Source organism: Miniopterus natalensis, chromosome 13, assembly GCF_054644295.1.
Source record: "Miniopterus natalensis isolate mMinNat1 chromosome 13, mMinNat1.hap1, whole genome shotgun sequence".
Classification (NCBI taxonomy): Eukaryota; Metazoa; Chordata; class Mammalia; order Chiroptera; family Miniopteridae; genus Miniopterus; species Miniopterus natalensis.
In genome coordinates, this window is record NC_142093.1 from 24,787,405 (window position 1) to 24,815,293 (window position 27,889).

Here is a 27,889-nt window from a genome sequence, read left to right on the forward strand (position 1 = left end):
AAGGGTGCAAGTTACCTGGATATTACCAAATGGCTCTTCAAAGTGGCTGTATTAATTTACACTCCTACCAGTAATATGTGTAATGTACTCTTCTTTTTTTCAGCATCAAAAATTTTCCTAATAACAAGGTAGGATCTGGGGTTAATTTTTGTAGCCACAGCTGGCCCGTCTGCCTCTTGTGTGCTGGTACTTCCTGCCCTTGGAGTGTATGTAAGGTTTGGTGTGGCTGTGAGGAGTTCCTGGAGCCTTGCTGAAATACCTGGACACCCCTTGGCCCTTGCAAGGACCAGAAAGCAGAATGATGCCGCAGCCCTTAGGGAAGTCCAGGGCCAGTTGATCAAAGGTGAGGATCTCGCCCCCAGACTTAAGGCTATAGCTCTGGTTGGGACTTCTCACAAGAAGAGCACACACCTTCAGTTTGGGCCTCTCCTGCACACACACGCCATTGGTTATAGTCCCTACAACCACAGCAGTTTTGCCCTCCCTGCTAGGAAGCTTCATCTTCCAGATCATCCAGGAAAGGGACAGAGTTGGATGGTTGGTGTGAATCATTCACAACCTCTTCAGCGCCACTTGGTTGAAGGTGGAGTTGGTTCATCTGGCCAGAAACCGGTAAAGCTTGACCAACAGCCTTAGGTAGTCATACTGGCTCTTGGGCTCCTTGCGCTGAACCTTTCATTCTTTGTTGTGGAGGAGCCTTCTGCTCCACCAGGTCCAGAAACTGCAATGTACTCTTTAACTGTAAAGAAACATATACATGCCAACATTCATACATGTATCAGATGCATATAGTAAGTATGTCACCTGTATGTATCAGAGCTCAGAAGACCCATGCCTGGATATTCCCACCAGGCTCTCTTTCCCTCTCATATCTGCCCCAGCCTAATTTCTCTCACCTTCCTGTCCTTCTAGGCCTTGCCAGATCCCTCAAAAGAACCTTATCAAAGGTTCTTGACGTTTTCCTGTCCCTGAGCTCCCAAGGCAGTTCTTCACATATTCTCATCACCAGAAGGTATATATAGTGTTTCAGGAGTCCATGCTCTGGTTCCACATTATATGATCTGCTCCTCAAAGGCAGGAACCACTCTGAGGATATTAGCATCTTTCAGAATCCAGTGCCACATTCATTATGGGGTCTTGATGAGGTTGGTGAATTGTTAATGGAGTGAAGGCAGTTTCATTTTCCTTCCATAGAGAGATCAGGTCATATTCCTGGAATGATTTCCTAGAAACAGCTATCCTCTCTCACTTTGGTAATATCCAGCTAACATGCAGATCCACACACCCATTGCTCTAATAATTTCATTCCCCTGTATATACTCTAGAGAAATGCCCTCATGCTCACTCCCACTTTTCTTTTTCTTTTTTTTTTTTAAAACAACAACACACATATCTTTATTGATTTCAGAGAGAGGAAAGGAGAGGGAGAGAGAGAGACAGAAACATCAATGATGAGAGAGTCACTGATCGAGCCCGCAACTGGGCATGTGCCCTGACCGGGAATTGAACCCCGATAGCCTGGATCCTAGGTCGACGCTCAACCGCTGAGCCACGCCCAGCCGGGCCCCACTTTTCTCTTACATTCCTCCTCTTTGTAAATTTTCAATGATATCCACACTTAGGCTAATCTTCTTAAAGGCACTGTAAGTAATGATTTTTAAAAAACGATAGCTACATATAGGTCAGTATATACAGGTTCACAGCTTATCTTTGTTCAACTTAGAAGAAATGTATCCTGAGAGTTTTCAGTCTGCTCAGTTACCAAAGCACATTCTATTCTTAGTCCTGGGTCTGTGAGAAGTCTGGATTCTCCTGTTCTATATTTCTAGCTACCCTTTTGTCTTCTCCTCCCATGTCCTGAGCAATATATTCTTTTTGCCATATTAACCCCCAAACCTTATTGTGTTTCCCTCAACAGAATATCAAATATTCAGCTTTATTTTCTTATCAGGTTTTATTGAACCTTCTTACATTTTGACAGCAGCATGGTGTAGTAAAAAGAAAGCAGGCTTTGGAGCCCATAAAATTGCTCTATCACTTTACTGTGTTACATTAGGCAACTTAATATAACTCCAAGGTTTGTCAGGTAGAGAAATCAGCCCTCTCTCTTATGGTTGCTAAGTTCCTAGAGCTTATTTCTGGACACAAAACCACCACCAAACTTCTAAATAAAGAGAATTAAACAGGATAATGTAGATTAAATGTGTTTATCATGGTGTCCTGCATAGATTAGGTGCTTGGTAACTATTAGTGTCAACCCTCTTTTATTCTCCTCCCACCCCCTGAATTACGGTCAGGTACTTTTTCCTAAGTAGAGATGCAGTACAAAGTCACCTGTGTGACTAAAAGACCTCCACCACAGCCCACACAAAAGATAATATCCACCTTGTCAGCGTTCCATAAATTTTACCTCTACCAATTAATTATTTTGGACTTCTAATTGACAGGTATTGTAGGTCCCTTCTCCACTGCAAGAGAGATTTTGGCACTTTGTCCCAGGACAGAGAAAAGACAATCTTACCAGTTGAGCTGAGGGACCAAATGAGTATTTGATGTCTCCTAAGTAGAAAAAAATGTTTCTCTTTGACAAATATATATTATACTGAGGGCAGAAGAAACTTTCCTCTACCCTCAAGTTTCTTTTGACTGGTCTAATAATCAAATAGACATGAGACAGATTAGTAAAAGAAAATAACCAAATTTAATACATACATATGTCTAGGAACCCCAGATACATGAGAGAGTCAGAGATCCCACATACAGGAGAAGGTTAGAGACGGCAGGGGAACGTGGGTATATATAACATTCCGAGCTAGGGATAAAGTAAATTGCCTTGGGAGTTGCAAAGGGTCCTGATGGTAGGATGATAAGAAGAGCAGATACTTAGTAAATAGAAGTTTTCTCTGGCTCTATAGATAGGTCAAAAGAGGTTATCTCTGATGATCTCTTATTATTGGCAAGGCCCCTAATTCAAGTTCTAGGCAGTTCAGGGAAGAGCAGAAGTTTCTCTTGAGCCCAGGGCTAAAGTTGGTCTTAGCTCAAAACAATGTGCATATCACAGAGGCACATCTTGGGGTGACTCATTCTAAACCCCCACTACATGTGCGCACGAGCACACGCACACACACACAAAATTCTCACTTAATGTTGTCAATGGGTTCTTGGAAACTACGACTTTAAGGGAAATGATGTACAACAAAACCAATTTTACCACAGGCTAATTGATATAAACAAGAGTTAAGTTCCTACAGCATATTTCTGGCCACAAAAACACCATCAAACATCTAAATAAAGACCCAAAACACTTCTAATATTAAACACTGAAATAAATGTAAGCTATACATACATGTAAGAAAGATGAATAAAAACAAGTAAGATAACTATTTTCAGCCCACTTGTTCCAGTTCAGGATACACTGCGGGAACCAGCCCTACACAGGACGCCCTTCCGTTGCAGGGTGCTCTCACACTGCCCCCAGGCTCACTCATGCTGGGACGATTTAGATTGCCAGTTACCTAATGTGCACATCTTTGGGATGTAAGAGGAAACCCGAGCACTGGGAGAAAACCCATGCAAACACGGGGCGAATGTGCAAACTCCACAGAGACTGGTCCCTCTGGGAACCGACCTTTACTCATCAACGTTGTAACAAAACAATGCTGAATGAAAAGATGTTATTCGAGGACCTGCTATACATATTATATTTATATTACTGTCCAATGAAATATCTATCTACCTATCTACCTATCCTCTCCTTATACTGGTGCACCTGGTATACAGTCTGTCCTAGTCTATTTGGGCTGCTATAACAGAACACCATAACCTGTGTAGCTTAAACAACAGAAATTTATTTCGCACAGTCTGGAGGCTGGAAATTCCAAGATCAAGGAAGTGGCAGATTTGGTGCCTGGTGAGGACCCAGTTTCTGTTTTATAAACCACAATCTTTTTGCTGTTTAGGTTTCAGCATGTGAACTTATGGGAAGCAAATATTCAGTCTATAGCTCATACAAAAGTCAATGGCGTCATTATACCAGAGATATCCTGCCTCTCTATACAGTGAGTATGCTTTTTACTGTGGGCCTTGTTATTACTTAAAATACTTAATTACATTTTTAATAATAAAAGTCTCGATACCAGGGAGACTGCCATCAACACTGTCCAGTTAATTTCCTTCCTATGTGTATCCACATCAAAGTAAATGCTTTGCACTATAAGTGGCTAGAAAAGGGCTGATTCATTCTGAACTAGTTACCTGAAAAAACTATTGGAAAGCCTCAACCACTTTCAGTTATCCAAGTAGAGCCATCCTAAATCATGGCAGGACCTAAGTAACCTGAGACTAAGGAAAAAGGAATCATTCATTAGGAAGTGTGAGAAATGTTTTAGGGTTGATTTTGCTTAAATGCCAATGTGAATTAAACATTTGCGAGAGCTGTGTAAATAACACTGCCTAAGGGCTAAACCAACATGGATTGTTTCAGGGCAATTAATTCACTTCCAAGCTTCTTGTATCAATAGCACCTGTTTTCCCTAGTGTAGATAGACAATTTGTTTTAAAAATCAACCAAAAACTGTGATATTCCGCCAATAAGATTACTAGGGGTGAAAGAACAAACCCTTAGTCAAATGCAAATTGTAGTCATATTAGTATGCTAATGAGCCAAGTGATAAACTGTGGGTCAAATTTCCTCTGCTTTGGCTTAAATGGCACTTAAAAAGGTTTATTTCTAAATGTTTGGGAAAGCTAGGAGAAAAATTGGGAAAACAATTAAGATTTATTACCTGAACATTATCTATTCAGCAATATGAAAAATTAATAGACAAACAAAGCTAAAATGAGACATAATTCTTCCTAATGATTTATAAGTTATTAAGAAACTTGGCTTAAAGAAAGCATTTAATTATTCTAAATTTGGAGTGAAACCTTTTCAAGATTTATTGTTTTATAATTTTAAAACTTTAGGTCTGTTTTGTCTGGTTGAGAAAAATTTAAGAAGGAGCAAGGAGGAAAATAGTTGGGAAAAGCAGTTGAAAGGAGATATGTTTTCACAAGAAGGAATGTTTAGTGATGTCAACCTCTCTTTGTGGTAGGTGGTCAGACAGGAGCAGAGCAAAGACGAAGGGCAAGGTACTGAAGGTCATCAGGGTGGAAAGCCCCAGGTGCCTAGCAACAGACAATTGCAGGGTGGAACCTCGATCCCAGGGTGGCCTTTCCTCTCCTAGCATATTGCTGGTCCTGTGGTTTGGACCCCCTGACCTTTTCTCTCTAGAGATAACATCTAGGCCTCAGTTGTAGTTCAGCTCTAGACCCAGAAAAGCAACAAAACCAGACCAGTGACCTCATGGCTGACCTCAGGACCAGCTCCATTGGATAATGACCCCCTGCCCTGGTGCCGACCAGTCAATTAGTGGAGACCTAGACCCTGAAATGACAAACATGGAAAGCTGCTCAATATTCTATTGAGATCTTCCCTTGGGACCTCCCCTACGATTTCCACCCTTAAAACCCTTAGGGCAGAGGACCTAGCGGGATCTCCTTCCCTTCTCCCTCCCTCCACCTCCCTGTCCCCAAAGGGTGTTACCATTAGCTCCCTCACTCTCAAGTTCCCAGGGCCCTTTCTTTACCACTATAACTTTCTTCCTAAGCCCATTTCTTTTAAGAATTACTTTTTCTACCTCTGTGACTTACCAAATAAATGTTCTCTTATCGTTGGGGTCTTGGCTCTGAATTCTTTCCTAGCCAGAACTCAAGTACCCAGGTTGCTGAACCCAGGTCTAGTCTAACACCCAGCGCCTTTCCAGCCACCTGCAACATCTTAATCATTTAAGAAAAAAGCCTTTCTTGATTGAATTTACTTCCATAAGATGATTTCACCCTTTCACAAAGCACCTATGCACTTTTATAAAATTTTAAATATTTACTCGCTTTCATACGCTCATGTCAGTTTATAAGTACCTTAACATCCAAAGCAGGTCAGATTGTATTTTGCAGCATCCAGCTCAGCTAGTTGCCTGCAGGCCAGGTTCAGGAAAAGCCAGTTGAAGACCCAAGAGGCCAAGAAGTGTGGTGAACAGAGCTCCAAAATGGGGTCACACGGTCATCCCACCTTTTCTGTGTGACCATGTCCACCTTTACCCTTTCTGCCACTTCCACAAGCTACATAACCATGAACAAGTTGCTGAATCTCCTTGGACCTCAACTTTGACCATTGTAAAAGGGCAATATAGTAAAGTTTTAGGTGCAAGGCAGTGGTCTCAACCTTGGCTGCACAATGAATCACCGAGATAACTTTAAACATAATGATGACTAGGTTCCACTGCCCAGGGCTTCTAAATTCATCAGTGTGGTTGTTGCCAGGGTATAGGGAGTTTTAAAAACTCCCTAGGTGATTGTAATGTGTAGATGAGGTCAAGAACCAGCACTCTAAGAGTCTTACAAGAATTAAATAAAACAAAGAAAAACAGTACCTGACAAGAAATAAGTAAAAAATCATTTTTTTTTGGTTTTTTCTCCAGTTGGTTTTTCTATTTGTGTTGGTAGTTGTGTTTGATCCTGGCTGGAAGCTAAGGAACAGAGGGAGAATTTTGTTCAAAGATTTATTTTTTGAAAACTTTTTATTTCGAAATAATTTTAAACTTACCAAAGAGTTGTGAGGACAATACAAAGAGTTTCCATACACCCTTCACCCAGATTCATCAAACATTAACAATTAACTACATTCACTCTCCTCCATATTCTTTATACACATTATTTTCTCTGAATTAGTTGAGAGGTAGTTGCAGAAAATGTGCAACGTTACCCCTAAATAGCACATATTTATTAAGTTTAAGGGCATTTTCCATAAGACAATTATTTGGAAAATTTAATATTGATACAATACTATTATCTAACCTACAATTCATAATTTCTCCAATATTCCCAATAATGTCCTTATGGCAGCTTTCCCAGGTCCTCCGCCCCATATTCAGGATCCAACCCAGGATCTTGTGTTGCAGCTGGTTGCCAAGCTACTTTAGCTTCTTTTAATGACACAATTCCTCTGCCTTTCATGATACTGACATTTTTTTAAAAAGTACAAGCCAGTTGTTTTGTATCCCATGCCATCTTTTTTATTAGTGTCCAACTTAATAATTTTTAGTAAACATTATTTACTAAAAATTTAGAATTGTGCAACTATTACTACAATTTTGTTTTAGAACATGTTCATCACCCCCTACCCCAAATTCCCCGTTCCCCCACTCCTATCCCAAGCCCTAAGTAGCCATTGATCTGCTTTCTGTTCTATAGTTTTGCCTTTTCAAAATGTCCAATAATAGACTCATATGGCATGTGGTATTTTATGTCTGACTTCTTTCACTTAGCCTCATGTTTCTGAGATTCGTCCATTTGTAGTATCTCTCTAGCTAGTTCCTTTTCATTGCTGAAAAGTACCATTGTATGAATATACCACATTGGTTGGCAGCTTCTAAGATGGTCCTCAATGATCCCTGCACTAGTATTCATGACCTTGTATAATTCCTTCCTACTGAGTGTGGGCTGAACCCAGTGACTTGCTCCTAATGAGTAGAATGTGGTGGGGTGTCACTCCTAAGATTAGATTATAAAAAGACTATGGCTTCTATCCTGGGGGCTCTCATTCTTTCTCTCTTTCTTGAATCCCTCTCTCTGAGCTGCCATATGAAGAGCATCCCTGTAGAGAGACCCACATGGCAAGGAACTGATGTTTCTAGACAACAGCCCCTGAGAACCTGAGGCCTGTTAACCCCACATGAATGAGCATGAAAGCGAATAACCCCTCCTCTGCAGTCCAATCTTCAGATGAGACTACAGCCTTGGCCAGCACCTTGACAGCAACCTTAGGAGAGACTAAGCCAGAATTACCTAAATAAGCACAGTCCGATTACTCACCCACAGGAACAGTGCAAAACAAATGTATGTTGTTTTTAGTCTACATTTTGGGGTGATTTGGTCATAGCAACAGATAACTAATACACTGCACTTTGTTTATCCATTCACCAGTTGATAGACATTTGGATTGTTTGGGCTCTTATGAATATTATTGCTATAAACATTCACATACATGTCTCAAAGGACTATTTTTATGGCACCAAGCTCACGTGGCCTATCTTATTCTTTCAGCTCCAAATACAACTTTGGTTGTTTTGTGTTTTTTAACCATTTTCTTGATTAAAGCACTTTCTTATCTTAAATAAAAGTGTTCAATCTATCACCTATGCCATTCAGTAATATTTTAAATCAGACTATAGTATGTTGGAGAAATAAACTTAATTGAAGATACTATTCCTTCCCACCGAGTGTGGACTAGACCTAGTGACTTTCTCCTAATAAACAGAATGTGGTGGAATGTCACTCCTAAGATTAGGTTATAAAAAGACTATGGCACCCTGGCCAGTGTGTTTAGTGGTTAGAGTGTCAGCCTGTGCACCAAAGGGTTGTGGGTTCAATCCCCAGCCCCAGTTGGTGTGCGTGTAGGCAACCAATCAATGTGTCTCTCTCACATCGATGTTTCTCTCTCTCCCCCCCTTCCACTCTCTCTAAAAAGCAATGGAAAAAATATCCTCAGGTGAGTATTTAAAAAAACAAAACAAAAAAATACAAAATAAAAAGATTATGGCTTCTATCCTTTCTCTCTTTCTTGCATCCCTCCCTCTACTGCAAAATTTATGTTTACAACCATATGGTAAACAGAAAAGAATGCATTTCAAAATTCCATGACATATTCGTTATTGAGCTCGTGGCAAATTAGCTTCTTAATTGGTTTGGGAAAGGAAGATATGGGCCTGGTCAGAGAGCAGAAGCTCAATGCAGAGCAGCAATGGGTGAAGTTCAATACATTTCTCAATTAAGTGGCAACACAGACAGCAAATTAGGGCCCAGTATATAAAAAGGGGAAGTTATTTGTCAAATTAACTGAATTAAGGTTGACATTTTTTTCTCTTAGAGATCTGGTGTTTGTTTGTTTGTTTGTTTTAAAGAATATGAAATGCAGTCTTTGCTGATGAGAAAATAAAGCCAATGATAGTTCAGGCTTGTTCAGACATCATTACTGGCTGAATTATACATTGTATCTCGCTATTACCTGAACAGTATGTAACCTTTGAATAAATCCTGACTGGGACTGCTGTGGCTGCCTTGTTTCTACCACACTGCATTCTCCCTAGCCACAGTTGATTAGATCAAAGGTGGACATCTGACTAAGGAGAAACTAGCCATCTCAGCCAATCAAATTTTCTATCTTAATACTTTGGTAGCAGAGACATATTAATGCTGGAGCACAAGAGGGAAGAGCTCTAAAATCTTGATACTGAGAGTATAGATTCCTGTCCTCCCTGCAGTTCTGTTGTTTTCTGTTTCTTTGTGGACTATGAAATAATATTTTTATAATGCAACTCCTTTTAAAATAACATTATTTAATGACACTTATATAGATGGTAAAATAATAAGATAATGATTGTCTCAAAAAAGTAGTTACTTCTGGGGGGGAAAGAGGGAGATGTTTTCGGAGAGGCAAACAAGGGCCTAATAAGACAGTGTTCTATTTCTCAGTCTGGGTGGGATTTGTTTTGTAGTTATTATTATTTTTTTAAAATATATCTTTATTGATTTCAGACAGAGGAAAGGAGAGGGTGAGAGAGAGAGAGAAACATCAATGATGAGAGAGTCATTGATCGGCTGCCTAATCCGCAACCCGGGCCTGTGCCCTGACTGGGAATCAAACCCCGATCGCCTGGATCCTAGGTAGACGCTCAACCGCTGAGCCACGCCTTGCTGGGCTGTAGTTATTTTTAATGTTCATTTATATGTATTTTATACATTCTTGTTCTACATGATACAACTTCTCAAAAGGAAATTTTACTTGATCAAATTTAGTAGGTTTCTATTCCCATAATTATTAAAGATAGTTTAATAGTAGTAGTAGTAGTCATTCAAATAAAGTGTGTCCACGCCCATGCATAAGTGTGTGTGTATGTGTGTGTGTGTATGTGTTTAAAGCATGCTACTTAAATTTCATTGAACTCCAGGGTTGGAAGGCACCTGAGAAATTTTCTAGTTAGTGGAAGGTCTTCATTTAAAAACGATAGAATTAAGAGCCAGAAAAATTAAATAACTTGACCATTTTCTTCTTGTAACTCAGAATCCTGGGTTCTTTCTAGCAAGCTATACCACTTCTCCAACACAAGAAGAGACAGCAATCATATCAGGAAAAAAACACCCATATTTCAAAGATTTGATATTTTTAATGCTTATTTTATTCTTAGAAGACTTGACTGTCTCAGAATCAAAAATAAATTCTCCTATGTAATATAATGTCTAGACATAAGCAATGCTTTTTATCATGATTGCTGGATATCAAAACATCCAGAAATTACTAGAATTTAAAATGGAGTTTTACTGACAAATACTAAATTTTCTTCCCTGCTTATTAATTTTAAATCATATAATAAACTGAATTTAATGGTACAGCAATTCTTACGGGTATGGGAAAAATTGCTTCACCTTTGCTAAACCCATCAAAGGTAATTGAAGATTAATAATGCTATGTGTTGTAAAAGTTGGCTTATTTTCACTAATGGAAGACTTATCACCACTTGGGATGTTATAGTCTGTTACTTAAAAAGAAAAAGAAGTAGAATGCCTATAGCTAGGACCAGCCATATTATCTACAGGAAAAGTGAAAACGTGGTGCCTTGTTCAAAAGCAGAAAAAGTGCCAACATACTGCTATGTTAAAGATAACAAGATATAAAACATTTTTTATTCTTCTCACTCTCAGCTCATCATGGTGTTTTTTATTGCTCCCTTGCACGAGGATACTTTCAGGGCAAGTGCGGCCGCCCACAGGTGCCCCGGCGCCCCATTCCAAGACTGTGCACTCACTGCTGTCAGCTGCAGGACCTGCAGACTATGCTCTGAGCAGGGGCAGGAAGTTATTCTCCCTTCCCATGCCTGCTGCCCTAACTTATGGCAGGCAGGCAACCCCCAGAAGATTGGAACCTCCACACTGGGAGGGACCTAGTACCTAGATTGGGTGGGTGAGAGCTCTTCTCTGCCAAGACATCCACCAAATGCACTGTGGAACAGCCAGCCCAGCACAGGGGTGGCCATCACCATGCCCTGACCCAAGGTGTTGCTGGGTTTACTTGCCTGACCCCAACCCTGGCCCTTGCCCTTGTCCTTGACGGAGGCAGAGGGTGCTGTCAGGGCGCAACCTCCCCTTACTTCTCGGTGACTTGGTTGTCACTATGGACAGGGGCAAAGGGGAAGGCCAGGCAGGGCTTGGGGTGCCAGGGCATGTGGGAACCAGCAGCTGAGAACCCGTCCGGGAGGCAGGCAGATGGCAGGAGGTGGAACTACATGTGAACTAAGGCTCTAAGCCCCCATGATATGCTCCACTTTTCCATCAAACTTCACTTAACAACACACAAAATCAAAAATAAAATTATTAAACATTTTAAGAGGAGACTGGACATTATACCTCAAAAGCAGGTTCTTCGGAGCAACAGGCCCTATGGGACTGTACTGGTCACATGCCTATAAAGCCAGTCCTGCCTATAGAACTATTGTTACTTTCAGAGCTTGCCAAAAATGAAATCACAAATACCTGTATATACTTATGGGTAAATGTTTATGTCTGTGTTGAAATACCTTTTTAGATGAAAAAACTATTGCTGGCAGGATTCAAATCAAATTACAGTGTCAAGCAGTGAAATTAATAAAGGTAATTCTTCCAAAAACATTATACAACTTTGATTAAAATAAAGATGAAAAACACTGTGTACAAAATACTCAAAATTTTAAAAGGATTTTTAGTCAACATGAAATACAGACAATTATATGTCTAATATTTAGAGGCTTTTAGGTCTCCAGTTACAGGAAACTATACATTTCTTCTACTACCTGGAATGGAATGTCATTTCTTCTTCCTCTCCCACACTCCATTTAGTAATCCTCACCAATCTTCAATGTCCAGTCAAATCCCATTTTTTCCTAAGGCCTTAAAGCTTTCCCCAATCATCCCAAAGTCATTTGAGGTTTGCTTGTCTCTTAATTACCACTGTTTATTGTTCATTAGTATGTTGTTTCCAAACTAGGACTTTATTTAAAGAGAAAACTAGGATCTTCTAGTATTTTCTGTGCTTCTTATTCCTTTATCTCCCTACTCATGGCTTAATAATCTGCCTTATATTATATATACCTCATCAATGAAAAAGAACAGGACTCTAAACTGTTTTAGTTGTTAAGAACTTGCTTAAATGAGACCAAAATCTTCACTGGAAATTAAAGGACAAAGGGAGATAACGAATCCATGATAATAAAACCTTAGGCTAAGAATAATAATTAAGCAAAAAATGTGATGCAATTGAGTTGAACATGATCCCACCTCTCACACAAACGAGCAACACCTTTAACTGTGCCCTCACCCCATTGCCAGGGCACACACTGTGGTACCAATGGCTATTTAACCCTGTTGGGAGTATACTTTGCCTCCAACATTTCTGAAACTCCTGTTCCATTCTAACTATGAATACTTTCCTTTTGCCTTTTCTCTCAACGCTTTGTCACTATTTATTAAAGAAGCTAACTAACCTCAGTGAGTGTGTTAATGAAAGATGGGATGGGCCCTACCAATTTCTCCCTTTGTAGGCAACATTTATATATTTAAAACAGCTATTTTGGAAGGCAGATTCCTAACCCAAAAGGAGGACTCCAAGAATGAAAATTTTGGTCACATTTATGGTCCCTCTTCCAAAACTTCTCTTGGTTACATTTTTGCCCCATGACAGCCTTGAAATAGGAGTCAGAATATATTCTAGCATATAAAAGAAAATCCATCCCTAAAATATTTATAAGCAATGTATATTCTACTTAAGATTTTGTAAAGGAGACAAGGGAGAGTTTTATAAGCTACACCCTATATCACACAACTTTATCAATACCCCCTGTTCATCTTCCTCTTGTCCCATGGGGGGAGGGGTAACAGAGTTCAACATTTTCCCATTGAGGGGCCAACTCCCACATTTTCATCTATGCACCGCTACTCCTATTCTCTGCATTCTTTACTGTAATAGTCCCAACCTAGATTACTGCTCTGAGGATGAATGCCTCTTGGCCAACATGTAAGACCAGACAGTCCTAAAAATAATGGATATTTGAACACAAAAGTTCTGTTCTTTGTATAGACTGAGTATGACTAAGAACTAGAAAGGGAGTGGAAATGGAACAAGTATATATTAAACAATATAGGCAGCATGGATTCTTGGGTGAGAAAATGTGCCCATCAGCTTAAAACACAGTTGTATTTAGGACATTTGGGAGTTTTGTCATAGCATGAAGAAGAAATTGAAAACAAAGAGCAGTAGCCCTTGTCAGTGTGGCTCAGTTGGTTTGAGTGTTATCCCATGCACTGAAAGGTTGTGGGTTTGATTCCCATCAGGGCATATACCTAGGTTGCGGGTCCGATCCCTGGTAGGGGCACATGTGGAAAGGCTGCCAATCAATGTTTCTCCCTCAAATCGATGTGTGGGGTTTTTTCCACTCTCTCTCTCCCTTCCTTTCTCTCTAAAAATCAATAAAAGCATATATTTGAGTGAGGATTAAAAAAAGAAAGAAAGATTGAAGCCACAGCTATTAAAAATGTCTGACTCTAAATGCAATACTACCATGGAAAACAAAGTTGAATTTGCTATAATATAATTTGGAATCTCCTTTATACTCACTGTCTTCCCTAAACATTTACCTCATTTATAAAAAAACATTTTCACAACTGCAGTATTTAATTCTGAATAAACTGTATTTACTAGATAGCCTATTGCTGCAAATATAATTTAGTCTTCTAGCAGTAGCAGTGGAGAAGAAAACAATCTTCTCTAGCTTCACATGGGTAATTCTTTTAGGCAATTTCTAAATTGAAGCAGGTTGACTGTCTAGTCATTGTTCACTTGAAAATAATATTAATAGTAGCTAACATTTATTGAGCACTTATTCACCAGGCCATGTGCTAAATTGTTTCACATACATTTGCATCACAGCACCCCTCTGAGGCTGAAATTATTATCTTCATTTTAGACATGAAGAGGTTAAGAAAATAGTGAGATATTTTGCCTGGCCTAGTAAGCAGGGGAGCCAGGACTCAAACCTGAGTCTCTCTAAGTCTAGTGCTTTTAAAAACTGCACAGGAGGAAACAAGATGGCGGCATAGGTAACCGCGGTACCCACCGCCTCCCGCAACCACATCAAAATTACAACTGAAATACAGAACCACCATCACTCAGAGCCTCCTGAAATCTGGCTGAACAGAAGCCCTACAACCAGGGAGCTGAAGCAGCACCGAGAGCGGCAGGAGGGGCGGAGATGCTGGCAGATCGGGGCTGAATCCTGGAGACTCAGCCGCGGGCCCACACCCGGTGCCGCGGGTTAAAGCCGGGGGGAATCTCAGCGGTGGGGGTTTTCTGGAGGAGTGAGGGTCCCAGCCCCACAGAAGGCACCAGCCCTGGGCTCCAGGGCCGGGAAGAGATGTCCCCACAACTCTGGGCTGTGAAAACCAGCGGAGACTGTCCCTGAGGGACGCAGAGGCTACGGGAGCCCCAGCAGCTCCTCATGAAGGGCCCGGCGCGGACTCACTCGGACGCTCCCTCTGAGCCCAGCGCCGGGCAGCAGCTGGGAAGGACCTGGGACACTCGGGGAGGAACTAACCTGCCTGAAGTTGGGGCAAGAGTTGGAGGGGCGGCTTCCTCCCAGGCAGAAGGGCTGGCGGAGGCCATGGCTCCTGTGGCGAGTCCTCCCCACACACAGCCGGCAGGCAGGCACCATATTTGAATCGCCAGCACCTGACTGGCACCGTTGGCCCCGCCCGGTGGTTCCCGGAAGCCCCGCCCCTCCCCACCTGCAGCTCATCCAGGCCATTTCCAGGGGCTTTTCTATGCAAGTGGCCTCTCAGGCCTCATGCTTAGGACTTTACTAAAATCTCTCAAACAAGCAGCAGCGTGCCCCATACAGCTTGATAAGTGGCCCCAGGCCTGGCACTAGCGGCAGCCTGCACTGGCTCATAGTTTGGCCTCTCCTGGACAATGCCAAGCCCAGCACAAGTAGCTGCCAACTACGGTTTGCTATGTAGCTCATGCTGGGTGGCCCTGGGCAAGGCACTGGCACAGGCTGACTTTGCACCTCCTGGGAGGCCCCAGAGACAGTGCACCTGGTGGTCACACTCAACTATGATGGATTACAGCCCTACCACATCCAGGAGTGACACACTCAAGGGGTGCACTTGGTGAACACCAAAGCCCCACTGAAGTAAATCCTGCTCCATCGGGGTGTCTCCAGCACAGCAGCTCTTTGGCTGTAGTTGCAGCTGGTCCTCACAGCTGATTGGCCGGGGGATGAATTCCTCCCAGTGGCGCCAAAATCAACCAAGGCTCAACTATAACAGGACAGTGCACACAGCCCACACAGGGGAGCACCTAGAAGGCCCAGCTCAGGTGACTGGGGAGGCTGAGCCACTGGACCCTACAGGACACCTACTACACAAAGCCACTCTACAAATTCCAGGAGACATAGCACCTCTACCTAATACATAGAAACAAACCCCAGAAAGCAGCCAAAATGTGGAGGCAAAGAAACACGTCACAAAGGGAAGAACAGAAGAAATCTCTAGAAGAGAAACTAAATGAAATAAATCCAAGCAAGCTAACAGATACAGAGTTCAGAATTTTGTTTATAAGGATACTCAAGCATATTATTACAAAAACAACTGAGAAAATCAATGACGTAATAAAGTACCAATTTTAAATGAAGGCTACACAAACTGAAATGAATAATAATTTACAGGGAATCAACAGTAGAATAGAGGACACTGAGAATCAAATCAACAATTTGGAACATGAGCAAACAAAAAACACCCAACCAGAAGAGCAAAAAGAAAAAGAATCCAGGAATGTGAAGATAGTGTAAGGAACCTCTGGGACAACTTCAAGAGGCCCAACATTCGTATTATTGGGGTGCCAGAAGGACAATAAAGAGAACAAGAAATTGAAAACCTATTTGAAAAAATGACAGAAAACTTCCCCTACCTGGGGAAAGAAATAGGCTTACAAGTCCAGGAAGCACAGAGGGTCCCAAACAAGAGGAACCCAAAGAGGCCCACAGCAAGACACATCATAATTAAAATGCCAAAGGTTAAAGACAAAGAGAGAATCTTAAAAGCAGCAAGAGAAAAGCAGTTAGTTACCTACAAGGGAGCACCCATATGACTGTCAGCTGATTTCTCAACAGAAACTTTGCAGGCCTGAAGGGAGTGGCAAGAAATATTCAAAGTGATGAAAAACATGGAGCTACAACCAAGATTGCTCTACCCAGCAAAGCTATCATTTAGAACTGAAGGTCAGATAAAGAGCTTCACAGATAAGAAAAAGCTAAGGAGTTCACCACCACCAGACCAGCACTACAGGAAATGTTGAAGGGCCTTCTTTAAGAAGAAGCTAATGAACAAAAGAATCTGATGAACTAAATAGATCCAGAGACATTGATGCATGCAACAGATGATTAAATTTCAGAGGAAAGAGGGAAGGGGGGTGGAAGGTGGGAAGAGATTAACCAAAGAAGTTATATGCATAACCCATGGACACAATCAATAACAGGGTGAAGGCCTGGGGAGAAGTGGGAGTTAAGTGGAGGGGGTCAATTGGGGAGAAAAAATGGGACACTTGTAATACTTTCAACAATAAAGATAAATTTAAAAATAAATTTTAAAAACCCAAACGAACTGCACAGTCTCCACTTGATTGCTAAGTAGGGAAAGACCAGTGAAGGGATATGGAATTTTAGCACTTTCTTGTCCTGTGAGGAAAGATGATAATTTCCTCTACCCTTCTAGGTTCTTCCAGCTAGTCTAATAACCAAATGAGACAAATTTATGAGAACAACCATACAATTACATACCTATGTATGGGAACCCCATATACATGAGAGAGTCAGAGATCCCATATACATGAGAGGTTCAGAGACTGAAAGTTAAAATGAGGTATATATGGCATTCTGAGTACTTTGGGGCTTCTGAGTGGAGAAAAGTCATTAGCAAGATCATAAGAGCAGATGTTCAGTAATTACAAGTTTGCCCTACCATATAGATATGTCATAAAAAGTTATTTCTGGTGATAACCCTTATTATGGGTAAGTCCCCAAACTTCAAGGCAAGGTAAAAGTTTCTTGTGAGCCCACAGGGTCACAACTGCCTTCAGCTCAAAATAACTCATATGCAAAAGCAGTACATCTTGGGAATTCCTGCTATGAACCCCTTTAGTCCCGAAGAATTATTGAAGCTTTAGGTTGGCCTCTGTCTTAGTCCATTCAGGCTGCTATAACAAAATACCATAGACTAAGTGGCTTATAAACAACACATATGTATTTCTCACAGTTCTAGAGACTGGAAAGTCCAACAATTTGGTATCTGATGAGAACCCAATTCCTAGTTCATAGACTGCCATCTCTTTGCTATTAGCTCACATGGTAGAAGGGGTGGGGGAGCTCTATGGCATCTCTTTTATAAAGCCACTAATCCCACCCTTAAGGCTCCACTCTCATGACCTAATAACTCCTCTAAGGTTCTACATCCCAATACCATCACATTGGGCATTAAATTTCAACATTTGAATTTTGAGGAGACACAAACATTTAGTATACAGCAGCTTCTTTTGTTAGCAATATGTATAGTTTTAAATGTGCCTGCATTTTAATGGAGTTTCATTGGTCACATTCTGAGCCCGTTTCCCCATCTTTAAGCTGAGAGAAGGGATCTAGAACAGTGATTTCCAAGTCTTTAACAATTCCAACTCTCTAAAGGCAGAACATATCTTATCACTAACAGGGATTCATTGTAGTAGAAGTTCTCAGTGAGGTGGAAGTAGAAGAGGACCTGGGAGTTTGACAAATGCTGGTCCTGAAGATTCTGGTATTACTTCTGCTCATTCTGTTAGATCAATGGTTTTCAAACTATATTCCTTGAGGAACACTGGATGCAAATGCGTAGGTTTTTCCAGCCCTTCTCTGCCTTTCAGCATCTGCCTATCTTCAATCAGAGCAGGTCCACTTTGATCTGTTTAATAGAGTTGGGGTCCAGGTAAGATTTCATTCAAACAAGATAACCCCACAACTGTTCTACTTTGAAGGCTCTAAAAACTACTATTCTAATTCAGTGCTTTAATTTCTCATACTTTAATGTGTATATGAATCACCTGTGGGATCTTTAAAAATGCAGATTCTTATTCAGTGGGCCTGGGGTAGGGCCTGGGGTTTTGCATTTCTAATAAACTCCCTGGTGATGCTAATGTGCTGAGTGGCAAGGACTAGAAGGATCTCTAGGGGTTTTAAAACTCAAATCATTTTTCTATTCAACCAAAGACTGCTTATGAAAGATTTTCTCCACAATGATCTTAAGTTTACCAAATGTAAATTCTAGATTTCATCTCCCCTTACCCCCCAAATCTCAATCTATCTGCCTCTGTCTTTCCATCTATCTTTCTCATTCTCTCAGATCCTCTTTTCTCTCTCTGTTTTGAAAGATAAATAACATTTAACCTTCTGGACACGTATTTAAAAATCTTTTTTGTAAAGTGAACATTGTACCTCAGCCAGTTCATCTCAGCAAGAGCAAACTGTGCAGGGTCTGGGAAATTTGCCACAAGTGAGTTATTTAAAGGTAGTAAGGGTGACACACTCTCCTAAATTAGCATCTTAATGAACTTCTCCAGATTAAGAAGTAACTGTCTTGCACTCTTTCACCCGTTGTATACAAAATTTAGTGCATGCTTGAGACTGATTATTATTTTTCAAACGGTTCCTTTCTCAAAATACTTCCTCAGCTGCCTTTTTCCCACGTTACCCCTTTTCTGCAAAATACTCTCAGAGCTTCAATTACCAAAACTGACCACCACTAAGCCTTTCTGCAACCCTACGTCTCCACATCCAACTGTGTAATACAGGGGTCAACTAACTTTTCTGTAAAGATCTAGATAGCAAATATTTTCAGCTTTGTAGTCCATAGGTTCTCTGTCACAATTACTCAGCTCTGTCCTTGTAATGCCAAAGCAGCCATAGATAATATGTAAATGAATGCTGTCCATTAAAACTTGACTTAGAAAAGTGGAAAGCAGGCTAGATTGCCCATCCCCCTACCCCCAGACCATAGTTCGCTGACCCCTGATCTACATGCATGTTGAAACTGTACCAGTCAGATTACAGCTCCTGGGAATATGGAATTGGGATCCTGAGACTCAGTTAAGTAATAACTGTAGGTTGCTAAGCCGGAAAGTTGGGTAAATGGTGATGGCCAGATGTGGAGAGCTGGGGCCACCATTTGGGACAGCAGTAACAGCCCACATGCAAGCAGATAAGTGAGTGGAGAAACTAGTCTGCAGAGGAAATGAAGCAGACATACAAAGAAAAGCTAAAACTAGAGATCAGACATTGAGAAAGAGAAAGGGGGAACAAGACTTCTTGTAATGCTAGCTGTGCTTCCCACAGTTGTGTCTCACATAATCCCTGCCTATTTTTATATTCGTTCCTCCTTTATTTTAGCCAACTGGCATGAGTTTCTGTTTCTTGCAACCAGATAACTCTTAACTCCAGCAACCTTTTATACTTCAGACATTCCAAACGACTGGCAATTCTCTTGTGAACAGTCATGCTCTCAGATAGCTAGGCTTTGCCAGGTGTGGTTCCACGCTCCACCCCCACATTGCCACTTCTCTTCCACAGTCTTTTCTTTCATCACACTTTGCTCAGGCATCATCTCCTGTGGCTGAGTTAGTACTTGGTTCCCATTGCTCCTCATGTAAAGCTCTATCACTGCACTTATAATAATACCACATTATATTTTATGATTTGTTTGTCTGCAGTTTTAACTACAGTTTCTATCTCTGCTAAGTACAGAGCCTGGCACATTGTAGGAATTTGATGTTTATTTAATGAATAAGGTAAAGGCACGTATGGTAAATATTATATCTGTAAAATAGGGATAGGTTTTCACCAGCCTGAAGGCTCAGGATCCTCAGATGTCCCTTCCAATTTCATGAGCCAAAACAGCAATAATATAAACTGATAAATTTGTTCACATGTAAAGGACTATAGTCATGTACTTAATATGCCTTTACACTTAACTTTGCTATCAGTGTTGTTCAAACCTATATTCTTGCTGAATTTTCTGTCTGCCTATTTTTTAGTAACTGGATATATTAACATCTCCTGCTAAAATTGTCAATTTTGTATTCCTCCTTGTAGTGCTGTAATTTTTGCTTTATGTAGTGTGTTATTAGGTAATAAAAGTTGGAATTTTTTATCTCCCTGGCAAATTAAATCTTTATCATTATGAAGAGTCTCTCTTCATGTCTAGTAGTGATTTTTGTCTTAGAGTCTACTTAGTCGGATATTAATATGGCTATTCTAGCTTTCTTTTGATAATATTACATGGTTTGGGATTTTTCCAACCCCTTTCTGCATTTTTATGTTCCGGATATATCTCTTATAAACAGCATGTAGATGAATTTTGATTTTTTTTTTTTTTTTGGTCTATTGTCACAATTTGTGCTAGCTGGTTAAATGGATTGGTAGCTCCAAGTTTATCATACCTCCTAATATTTACACCCTTACATAGTTCCCTCCCCTTGACTCTGGGAAGGACATGTATTTTGCTTTATCAAACAGATGTGGCAAAAGTAACAATATGCTAGTTCCAAGTCTTCTTAGAAACCTGAGCTTGCATGTAAAATGTCTGCCTATCTCCCTGGAGAGACTATGTGGAGAAGAGAAAGTCATGGAACTACTTGAACAAAAACCAAAGAGCCCAATCAACAGTGAGAATGAAGGAGCCACACATATGACCCAGTCAAGTTGGTCCAACTAATCCCCACCATTGAAGCCATCCTAGCTGAGGTGCCAAACCTGAGAGTAAATAAGTTATCTAGGATCCTGGCCAGTGCTGCCAAGTGGTTGGAGCATCAGCCTGCCCACCAAAAGGTGGTGGTTTCGCTCCCCGTCCGCCCCACGTGTGGGAGGCAACTAGTTGAGTCTATCTCACATCGATGTTCCTCTCTCTCTCTCTCCCCACCTCCTTCCCTCCCTTTCACTCTCTGAAAAACAATGGAAAAAATATCCTCAAGTGAGGATTAACAAACAAAAAAATTGCTATCTAGGACATTTCACACTCCAAAGTCATCACCCAGAGATGAGATGAGCCATCCCTTTGGTTTCCTATCCAAATTCCTGACCCACAAAATTCATGAAATATAGTAAAATAATGGTAGTTTAAAGTTACCAAATTTTGGAGTAGTTTGTTACGTAGCAATTGGTAACCAAAATCATCTTTTTCATTAAATTAGGATGTTTTCATTTAATGTAACTAGGGATATATTTGGGTTTAAATCTACCACCTTATTAAGTACTTTCTATTTGTCTTGCTTGTTATATATCCTATTTCTCCTATCTTGCATTTAGATTGATTACTTTTTATTATTATATCTCTTTTATCCGCCTTTTAGATTGAAAGTTGCATAGTGTGATGATTAATTTTGTGTCAACTTGGCTGTTTGTTCAAACATTATTCTAGATGTTTCTATGAATGTATATTTGCATAAGATTGATATTTAAATCAATGGACTTTGTGTAAAGCAGATTACCCTCCATAATATGAGTGGGTCTCATCCAATTAGTTGAAGACTTTAATAGAACAAACACTGCCCTACTCTGAGCAAGAAGGAATTCTGCCAGAAAACTGCCTTTGGACTCAAACTGCAACTCTTCCCTGGGTCTCCAGCCTGCAATTTATTGGTTCTAAAATTTCATCTGATTATTTCTTTAGGTGTCTATCTGCCTAAATTTTTAATCTTATGTTTTATTTATGTATCCATAGGAAGCATTTGTTATTTTTAAATCTGTGTTTGATCATTTCACTATCCAAATCCCTTTGGGGGTCTGTTTTTGTTCTCTGTTGTTTCTGCTATGTTTTTCTTGTTTCCCTGGGTGACTATTTTTTATTACACACTAGACATTGTATTTGTGAAACTGTTTATAGAAATGATATTACTTTCCTCCACAAAGAATTTTAGTTTGCTTCCGTCAAGTGCTTGGGGGCATAAACTCAAAGGAATTACCTGAATCCAATCTTGGAATTGAAATGATTTAAAATAGATGTAGCCCCCTTCACTTCTAGGATGTATCCATTTGGATTCCCAATCCAAAGCAATGGGGCGTCAACAGAGTCCTCCCCTGCCCCAAACCCCTTAGCACACCCTGAACTCTAATCACCATCCCCCATCTCTGCTCATCTTCTCAGCAACCCTCTAGGGAATGGATAAACGGACCCCCTGGGCTTCCATCGTTCCTCAGATCACGGTACTTCCTATTTTGTAAGCTGCCTGATGCCTTTGAGATATTTTTTATATTTTGTCGAGTTTTTCTATTGTACTCAGTAGGAGGATTGATCCATATTACTGCCAATACCAGGAATTTTAGAAATGTAGATATTATTAAATATAGGTAGTAGCATTTAAAAAGTGCAATGAAGCCCGGCCGGGCGTGGCTCAGCAGTTGAGCGTCGACCTGGGATCCAGGCGATCGGGGTTCGATTCCCGGTCAGCGCACATGCCCGGGTTTCGGGCTTGATCAATGACTCTCTTATCATTGATGTTTCTGTCTCTCCCTCTCCCTCTCCCTCTCCTTTCCGCTCTCTGAAATCAATAAAGATATATTTAAAAAAAAAAAAAAAGATAAAAAGTGCAATGAAAAAAATCCTTAAAGAAAACAAAATTAAACTTTCATTCACAATTCTACTTTTTTAGCGCAGGTAGCTGATCAATACTTAGGAATGTTTTATGGTAGTCCTGGTATCATGTAATTTGAGGAAAATTACTTCTTTCACTAACAAGAATAGTTTTACTGATAAGAATACAAGAATTGAACATCACCTCTATTCCAAAAGCTGTTCTAAGAATTTAATTACAAAGATGAGAAAGGCATGGTCATTGATCTCAACGGACTTAACGTCTAGATTCATTGGTAAACTGGTTATTTTTAGAATCATCAATTCATGATCAAAAAAGCCTTTTGTTAAATATGTCTTTTGTTAAGTACATTTAACTTCTACACAGGTATATTTGAGTTCCTATCACTTTTCAGCCTAAACATGAGAGCATTTTAAACAATATATTTTCTAATGCATTTGTTTTCTAATAAAGTTTATTACTGAATGTGTTCTTCTAAAGTATTTTGGAAAAATAATATAGCTTTGCAAGAGATCTTAAGTGCCAGGATCCTCTTTTTCCTAAAGAGTTATGTTCTTGTTTCCTAGCCTTTTTACTATTATAAACTCCTGGGAAAAGCTATTCACTCTGAATCATCATTATTTTTAATCAGAGCTTTTCCTTGGTAGGTGTTCAAAGTCCTCTAAAAAAGCCTCTAAGTATACAGTGTCCCTGGACTCTAAACTAAGTGGTGGATTTCCTAAGAGGCCTGAACCTCACCCACGGAGACCATTTAAACGGCTCAGCCTCTCTGAGGTGAACCAGGGAGTAGAAAGGACGCGTACAGAGAACTTCGTGGATGGGGAGGCAGTCGACTCATTATGGACTTGTTTTCTCACCCACGACAGATTTGGCTCCTGGATGATATACCTCTAAAGAATGTATAACTTCCAGCTCTCAGATCCGTTGTTCTTCTAGAGTTGCGAGGGACTGTTTGGCCACTGGAGTTAAAAATAGATTACAAGGAAAAATAGGAACTAAAGTTCAATATACAAGTAAGATATTAGTACAATAATCCATAAGAAGATGAGGACCTAGATTACTTTAGTGGCCACTGTTATTACAGCGGCCAGCAGACATAAAAACAAGGCTGAGGCCTGAGGAGGCTGTGGTTCTCCAGAAGCCACCTTCTCAGTCTTTCCTTCCTTGTTTCCCCTGCTCCCTTCCTACCACACTCTTCCTCCAGGAACTTCCTTCCGTTTGTCCACAGGAGAGGGCGACAGTGATTGATCTGAAGGGGAAAAATGAAGTAACTCTTGCTTCAGCTGAAGTGTACTGTGTCTGTCTCGTGGTCTCTCACCCTGCGTGCAGCTGTGAGGCTCTTCAGGACCGTGTAATGAAACACAAGTGGATATATTTAAAAAAAGAAAAAGCAAAAAAAAAAAGCAAGCCGGGCCGGGCGTGGCTCAGCAGTTGAGCATCGACCTAGGATCCAGATCGGGGTTCGATTCCCGGTCAGGGCACATGCCCGGGTTGCGGGCTAGGCAGCCCATCAATGACTCTCTCATCATTGATGTTTCTATCTCTCCCCCCCTCCTTTCCTCTCTCTGAAATCAATATACATTAAGAAAAAAAAAAAAGTGGAACTAGTGGAGAGTCTGGACAAATCATGAATGCAGTGCTGTCATTCGTGGAATGAGGGGCGAGACCTCCGCCTTTGTTTTTATACATCCTGATGCCTATCAGTCCCCCGGTATCTGTCAGCCCCACGCCCTGCCTGCTCTGCGGTCAGGGGCAGCCTGTTCCCCTCAAGCTCGCTTACACCCCAGCCTGGCACAGCCAGGCCCAGTTAGCACGCCTGGTTGGGAGAAATAAACTTCCCTTAGCCCCTGCTGTGCGTTAGTCACTGCCCAGGCCTTTTCCACACACCTTTTCTTTTAATCCTTCCAACAGAGGTGTGAGGTAGGTATCACTACTCCAGTTTTTAAAGATATGGACATCGATATTCAGAGATTTAATGATCCGTTTCATAAGGATAGTAAAATGGAGCCTTAGTCCTGCCATTTACTTTTTATCTGGCAGGTTATTTTTCTAAGCCTCAGTTTCCTTATCTGTAAAGTGGGAATTTGTAAGTTAGGACAGGACTGGCAGATTTAGCAAATAATAGAAATCAGAAAGAACATCCCAAGTGGAGCAATTTATATTAAGTTATTCTACCTTTGCCCGAGGCTCCGACGTCCCCGAGCACGCCCGTATTTTACCTGGCGGCGCCGCCGGCATTACGGTTTGACGCGCGGGAGGGGCTCGGCCCCCCCTGGCGCTTCCTGTGCGCGCCGCGAGCGACACGCTCATTGAGTTTTGGTTCTGATTCCAAGTCTCCCCCCCAAACACGCCGAACTCAGTCTCCACATGAAACTTCAGTCAGCGAGGGTAACGCTGCTCTGAGTTTCCGGGAAGGCTCCACGGCCTCTGAGGCGCCTTCAGAAAGCCCGGCCAATGGCGGAAGGCGCCGGGGAGCCCACGGGAGCCGGGCGGCGGGACTGTCGCAACAGCCTCGCCCCGGCCGCGAGGGCCGGCGCGCCCGGACCGCCCCCTCGCCCCGCCCCCGCGCCTCCTCGGCCAGTCAGCGGCCGCGCCGCGCCCTGCCGCACTCCGATAGGTCCTTCCCGGGACGGGCGAGGCCTTTCCATTTTCCCGCCTTCCCCGGCCTCGGCTCGGCCCGAAACCCACACTGGCCCACCCCGTCTCCGCCCGATCTTCCGTGCGAGCCCCGCCCTTCCGGACACCGCATCCCCTTTCTTTCCCACCCACCGTTGCGGGCAGCCTCCGGCTCCGGGGCTCGGCCCTTCGGCAGGAGGTGGGAGGGGACGGGAAGGGGCGGGCGGAGCACCCTTCCCGAGAAGCTGCGGGAGGCAGGAACGGGAGGGAGGGGCGGGGCTAATCTCCTTGGCGCCGCGTTGCCATGGCAGCGGGGGAAAGGGCGGAGGGAGAGGGAGGAAGCCCGCGGGAGGGGGATGTGGTGCTGCCGCGGCCGCCACCGCAGCTGCCGCTGCCTGCTCGTTGCCGCGTCTTCCCGGAGGCGGCTGCTGGAAGCTGCCGAGAGCAGCTGCGGTGCTCTGCCATATTGTGTCTCCCCCTTCCCGCCCCTTGCCTCCCCGCTGCGGCGGCCGAGCTGACGGTGAGTCCCGGGTGGAACGGCGCCCTCTCCGGCCGGCGCCGCCCGGCGTCCGTGCTCCCGGCTCCGGGTCGCGGCGCGGCTCCTGGGCGCAGAGGCAGCGCGTGCGGCCGGCGCCGGGCGTGCGGCCCGGAGGCGGCCGTCCCGTGACGCGCCCGGACATTTTTGTCCTAAGGATTTGGCGCTGGCTCCGGGATCTCCCCAGCGCGCGGCTTGGGTTGCGTGTGGGCTCCCGGAGCGGCGGCGGCGGGGGTCGAACTGACAGGAGTGCGGCCCCGTGAGGAGTTCGGAGTTTTTCCTGAGAGGTATTGACCGCCCGGGAGCGGGTGTCGCGCGGAGGAAACCGCGGCGAGGGGTGCCGTCTCTCCGGAGAGGCTCAGAGTGGCCCCGGGGACGCTTCGGGTTCGACCGGGGAGAATGTGCAGTTCGAGGAAGTGCCCGCCCCAAGCCCCCGGGAGTCTTTGCAGCGCCCCCTCCCTGGGCGTGTGGTGGAGCGAGACGTGCGGGGCGTGGAGTCCTCGTCCGGCCCCAGGCGCACTCGGGCTGGGCCCCGACAAGTTGTGTCCGGGAAGGCGCCGGGCGCCTCCCGGAGTGAACTTGGGGCGTTCGGGTGGCGGGGCATTGGGGTGGACGGGTCCGGGTCCCGGATGTGGGGCGGCCGACCCCGGCACCCTCGCCCCTCCTCCAGCGGATGCCCTGGGGGCCCCCGCGGGCGGCTGTCTAGGTGGGAGGGGAGTTAGCGACTCGGCGCTGCAACATGGACACTTCCTGTTCGCCGCTCTCCCGGGGCCGCGGGTGCCTCTGCCCTCAGTCCTTCTAGGTGTGAGGTTCGAGGGTGTGGGGGAGGCACTGACGCCTTCTGGGTTCGCTCGCGGCAGCGGCAGCGAGTCCGGAACCCGGGAGGGTGGTGGGAGTCGGGGGAAAGCGGCCCATGTGCCCAGTGCTCCATCTTACTCAACTCCACCCCTTTTACCTTTTTTCGCAATGCCCGTTCCCACTGCAGCTCGCGGGAGTGGGGGTGCCCAGTTCACTGGGGGCCCACTATCGGAATCCTCTTTGACCCGATTTCTACTTAAAGTCTCTTTGAAGCGGCCTCTGTACTTAGTTTTCTCCTTACAGGGGAAAAGTCTTAGATGCAAAGAAATGACACATACTTTCTTCTACCCGAACTCCGAGTAGGGGGAAGGAGGACGGCGCTTATTTCTGGTTAGTTTACGCCGTTCCTCCCGGCCTGCTCCTGATTGTGACAGCCACGTGGCCGGCTGGCGGGCGGAGTGAGAGGTCGTCCTAGCGCCGGCGGGCGAGGCTTCGCTGGGAGCCGGGGCTTTGCAGCCGCGCCGGAGCTTTGCCTCCACGTTTATTTTGGTGTTTTCCGAGATGGGGAAGTGGAAAGAGCTGAGCTGTACATGTCTGAATCGTAACACTTATCTGTTTCCTTGCAGTCCTTGTAAGGTATATATTGACGTTTTTGCCCTCTTTTGCCGTTTTGATGATTCATCTTTAAAATCTCAGCAGCTTTAGGTACCCACTAAAGGGTGGGGGGGAATAGAATGGTACATTATGGAGTGCCCCACCTCGGGGGTTGGGGGGGGTCGTTTGAATTTTGAAAACGTTAATGAGAGGTTCTGGTGTAATCAGAAATAATCACATTCTGGAGTACTTCTTTTTGATAGTTTTATAAAAATCTAGTTTTTTTTCTTTTTACGTAAAACTCAAGACCTGAAAAGATATAAATGTATTACCGTTGAACTTGTTTAGGGATGAAATAAATACTCGTTTGGTTTGTACTTTCTTAAGCTTTTTTTTTTAAAGGTATTAATATGAGTGCTAACATATGTAAAATGTAACGTTTTAGAGTATATAAAAAATTAAATGTCAAAAGATTGAAAATTTTAATATCCAAACTTTTGGAGCATTTGGAAAATTTTAGAATATAACTACAATCTCCTGGTTACTAATGCATC

General features: G+C 43.0%; 1 protein-coding gene and 1 pseudogene across 1 annotated transcript in view; one reads left to right on the forward strand and one right to left on the reverse strand.

Annotated features, from left to right (window-relative positions):
- Window positions 1–26,088, reverse strand: LOC107544282 (large ribosomal subunit protein eL18 pseudogene; annotated as a pseudogene).
- The window catches only part of FOXN2 (forkhead box N2), a 42,320-nt gene continuing 40,217 nt past the window's right edge, over window positions 25,787–27,889 (forward strand). The window contains exon 1 of the mRNA XM_087823538.1: window positions 25,787–25,928. The gene's annotated coding sequence lies outside the window, so the exon portion shown is untranslated. The remainder of the gene's footprint in view (window positions 25,929–27,889) is intronic.